The following is a 5,000-nucleotide window of genomic DNA, read 5'->3' as shown; positions in this document are numbered from 1 at the left end:
ATTTTTTTGCATTCAGTCGATACTGATACTAATGGGATCCCCCCCCCACGTGTTATCGTTGTATTATTGTATAATTTTTTTGCATTCAGTTCATACTGATACTAATGGGATTTTTCCCTCAATGGCCGGTTTGAATGTCGAGTTTGTTTTGGGCTGTCATACATTTCACGGAAGATAAGCTTGTTTTGAGTTGTTGGCTGTCATTTACCTGAAGGATTGAGCTGACCGGCTAGGTCATTGCTTCGTGTGGAGTGCAAATTGTTTTTCATCTCCCCCCCTCCCCCACACTTTTTTTTTTTTTTTTTTTTTTTTTTTTTTTTTAACCGTTACAGGTTCGTCGTATTTTCTGTCGACCGCTAGCTCGCTGTATGTTGCCTATACGGATTTTTTTTTTCCAACATTTTGTTTGCGAATTTTTTTTTTCCACATTTTGTTTTTCTTTGATGTGAGTGAACCCATGTTTTTCTCCACGTTTGAATGATGTAGGGCCTTGTTTGTTGTTCCTCTCGGGTGGCTGCCTTTAGAAATTATTTATTTTAAATCGTTTGTACCAGTGGGTCACCTATGCTCTTGATTGGGAACGCACGCGCGCGCGCACGCACAAACGAACGAACGAACGAATGAACTCGACTATCGGTGATACATTCTGTCTGCATAGTGGCGTGGCGTCAAACCTCAGAAGGCAGTGTCCTTTGTGTGTGTGTGTGTGTGTGTGTGTGTGTGTGTGTGTGTATTTGTGTGTGTGTATTTGTATGTGTGTATTTCTGTGTGTGTGTATTTGTATGTGTGTATTTGTGTGTGTGTATTTGTATGTGTGTATTTCTGTGTGTGTGTGTGTATTTGTATGTGTGTATTTGTGTGTGTGTATTTGTATGTGTGTATTTCTGTGTGTGTGTGTGTATTTGTATGTGTGTATTTGTGTGTGTGTATTTGTATGTGTGTATTTCTGTGTGTGTGTGTGTATTTGTATGTGTGTATTTGTGTGTGTGTATTTGTATGTGTGTATTTCTGTGTGTGTATTTGTGTGTGTGTGTGTGTGTGTGTGTGTATTTGTGTGTGTGTGTGCGCGTACGTGCGAACGTACATGCGCATATGTTAGGAAAGAAGGTTAGAAAATATCGATAGCATGCAGAAGAGCAAAAACTATTTTCGTTCATTCTATCTGCCGTCAGACTATTTTATTCATTTTTTTGGAGACACCTCTTCGGTATTGAAGAGGTCAATTCCCTAGGGGAAACAATGATCTTTGAACAGCGTCCATCAGTTAAATTCTTTTATCACACTTTTGTCGTTTCCTCACTCTTTTTCTTTTATTATTTCATTTCTCTCGACCCCCTTCTCTTTTTGTTCCCTCTCTCATTCCTACCAGTCATATTTCCTCTCTTCTCTCTTTTCTCGTCTATCTTCTCTCTTCTCTCATCTTCTCTCTATCTTCTCTCTTCTCCCACCTCCTCTCTTCTCTCTTGTCTCACCTCCTCTCTTCTCTCACCTCCTCTCTTCTCTCACCTCCTCTCTTCTCTCTTCTCTCACCTCCTCTCTTCTCTCTTCTCTCATCTCTCTTTTCTCATCTCTCATTTCTCCTCTCTCATCTCCTCTCGACTCCCTACTCTTCTTTCCTCTCATTTTCCTACCAGTCATGTTCCCTCTCATCTCTTTTCTCTCATCTCCCATCTCTCTTCTCTCTTCTCACATCTCTCTTTTCTCATCTCTCATTTCTCCTCTCTCATCTCCTCTTGACTCTCTCCTCTTCTTTCCTCTCATTTTCCTACCAGTCATGTTCCCTCTCATCTCTCTTCTCTCATCTCTCTTCTCTCATCTCTTATATCTCTTCTCTCATCTCTCTCATCTCTCTTCTCTCTTCTCGCATCTCTCTTCTCTCATCTCCTCTCTCATCTCCTCTCGACTCCCTCCTCTTCTTTCATCTCACTTTCGTACCAGTCATATTCCTCTCACCTCTTTTCTCTTATCTATCTTCTCTCTTTTCTCATCTCCTCTCTCATCTCCTCTTCTTTCCTCTCGCTTTCCTACCAGCCATACTCTCTCTCATCTCTCTTCTCTCTTCTGTCATCTCTCATCTCTCTCATCTCCTCCTCCTCCTCCTCTTCCTCCTCTTCCTTCTCCTCCTCTTCCTCCTCCTCCTACTCTTCCTCCTCCTCCTACTCTTCCTCCTCCTCGTACTCCTCCTTCTCCTCGTACTCCTCCTTCTCCTCCTTCTCCTCTTTCCTCCCTCCTCTCTTCTCCTCTTCTTCTTTCCCCCTTTTCTTTCCACGTTCGTCTCGCTTGTCATCACATTTCCTCAACTCATACATCTCTGTGTCTCCTATTTTGTGTCTCACCCTTTTCGCTCCTTCCTTCCTGTCTTATCGTCTTTTCCACTTCACTTCGCCCTCCTCTTCTCGACACTTTCCTCCCCCACACTCCCTTGACCTCTCTCTCTCTCTCTCTCTCTCTCTCTCTCTCTCTCTCTCTCTCTCTCTCTCTCTCTCTCTCTCTCTCTCTCTCTCTCTCTCTCCTCTTCTCTTACGTGTCCTTCTCTTCCCCTTTTTTTTATCTTCCTCCTTCCTTCCCTCTATTTTCCGTGATTTCCCCTCTCCTCTCTTCCCCTCACCTCAGGTTTCCTGTCTTCCCCTCTCTTCTCCTCCTTTCCTCTTCCTTTCCGTCCCTTCTCATGCATCCCCTTTCCTTCCCCTCTCCTCTCCTGTCATCTCTTCACTTCCTTTTCCTCTCCTCTTCCCTCTCTTCTCCCTTTCTCTTCTGTCCCTCCCCTCCTCTCCCCTCTTCTCCCCTGTCATCTCTTCACTTCCTTTTCCTCCCCTCTTCCCTCTCTTCTCTGTCCCTCCCCTCCCCTCGTCTCCCCTCTCCATCTCATCACTTACCCTCTTTTCTCGCACCAAGTGACAGAGTCGGTGCCAACAGAGTGCCCGCTCGTGGCTATGGCTGTTTGGACTTAGATTATTTGCAACATCGCCACCTGTATCAGCCCCGACACGTCGCTGTGTTTTAACATTGGCACCTTAAGGAGAATGCCGCGGGTATGTTCGAGTTCGTGCCGGGTGACGTCACAAAGCAGATGCAGAGAGAGGTACAAGAGTCTTGTGGACCGGGATGGCAAAGGGAGAGGTTACTTTTATTTGTTAGTTTTCGTTTTTTTTTCAGCTTTTTTTTTTCGTTGTCTTTTGCTTGTTCTTTTTAGTCGTCGTTTGTGTCTTATTTTTCGCCATCATTGCAAGGGGGTTTCTTTGTTATAGTTCTTCCCCTTTGACGTTTTAATCTTATTTTCCATCTTTTGTATCTTTTTCGTCTTTCATTTCCTCGTGTTTGCCCTGACGTTTTCCCCCCCTTTCCTTTCTGTTTATCTGCTTCCTCCTCTTATTTCCTAACTTTACATTTTTTTTTGCCTTTGTCCCTATTGTTTTTGTCGTTGCTATGTTAAGTTCCCATTTTCTTTTTCCTTCTGTTCCCATTTTCTTTTTCCTTCTGTTGTGCTCCATTTCCCATTTTCTCTTTCCATTTTTGTTATCTATCAATCTCGATCTCATGTGAGGCTGAAATAAATTATAAAAAAAACCGTAATAGAATTCTTTCTTGATCGTTCGTAGTACATTGTGCCATTGGAACTGTTGAATTACCATAGATGTTCATGTCAACTCAATATATTTCTCTTTCACTGTGTGTGTGCGTGTGTGTGTGTGTGTGTGTGTGTGTGTGTGTGTGTGTGTGTGTGTGTGTGTGTGTATCTGTTTGTGTGTGTGTCCATCCCCATCTTTCGATTCTTGTGGCGCTCTGACGTAACGATTGATGTACAAGAATGACACGAGTTGAACGGAGTGGGGAAGGTGCCTTTGGATTGAGAGAGAGAGAAAGAGAGAGAGAGAGAGACAATGGAGGAAAGCCTTGGGCTTCCCCGTTCTGGGTTCCAGGCGCCGCTCGAGATGTGGAGAGATTTTGTATGGCGTTAGCGACCGTCTAAGGGAGTGCCCTGAACTTGTAAGATTTCTTCCAATACCTATGTAGGACATCAACATTGTTGCACAAACAAAACCCATTCGCCCCGATGCCATTTGCTCTCGCTCCCGCTCCCTCCCTCTTTTTTTTCCCGCTTTTGGGTATCTTTTGGATTGTTCTAGTTGTTTTATCCCCTTCGGATTGAGAGGCTGAACTACCTTTCGACATGCATGCACACACACACACATACATACCCACACACACACACACACACACACACACACACACACACACACACACACACACACACACACACACACACATACATACGCGCGCACATACACACACACACACACACACACACAGACACGCACACACAGACGCACACACACATATTATATATATATATATATATATGTGTGTGTGTGTGTGTGTGTGTTTGTGTGTGTGTGTGTGTGTGTGTGTGTGTGTGTGTGTGTGTGTGTGTGTGTGTGTGCGTGTGTAGTAGAGCCTGTGTTAGAAATGGAAACGAAGAGAGCGAGTGGTTTGAGGTAAAGGTGAGGCTGCGTCAGGGATGTGTCATGTCGCCATGGCTGTTCAATGTGTACATGGACCGGGTGGTGCGGGAGGTAAAGGAGAGGGTAATGGGCAGGGGAATGGAGATGGCTGAAGAAAATGGAGAAAAATGGAAGGTGAGCCAGTTTTTTATTCTTTATTTATTCATTTATTTATTTTTTTTTTTTTCTACGACACTGCGCTTGTGGCAGTGTCAGAGAGGGATTAAGGCAGTTAGCGACGGATTTCGGGAAGGTATGCGACAGGAGAAAGTTGAAGGTAAATACGGGTAAAAGTAAGTTGACGAGATGTAAATGGGGAGAGGATGGTAACAAGATTAATGTAAATCTGAAGGGAGAGAGGCTGGAGGAAGTGGATAGTTTTAGGTATTTTAGGTCGATGTGAAGAGGAAAAGGCAGAGTGGAAATGGAAGTAAATTAGTGATTGAGTGAAGCAAATAAATGCCTTGGGGATTAATTTTTTTTTTTTTTTTTTTTTTT

The sequence above is a fragment of the Oratosquilla oratoria genome, chromosome 43, assembly GCF_046742065.1.
Source record: "Oratosquilla oratoria isolate Oo_2021 chromosome 43, ASM4674206v1, whole genome shotgun sequence".
In the NCBI taxonomy this organism is placed as follows: Eukaryota; Metazoa; Arthropoda; class Malacostraca; order Stomatopoda; family Squillidae; genus Oratosquilla; species Oratosquilla oratoria.
Note: the sequence above shows the minus strand (reverse complement) of the source record.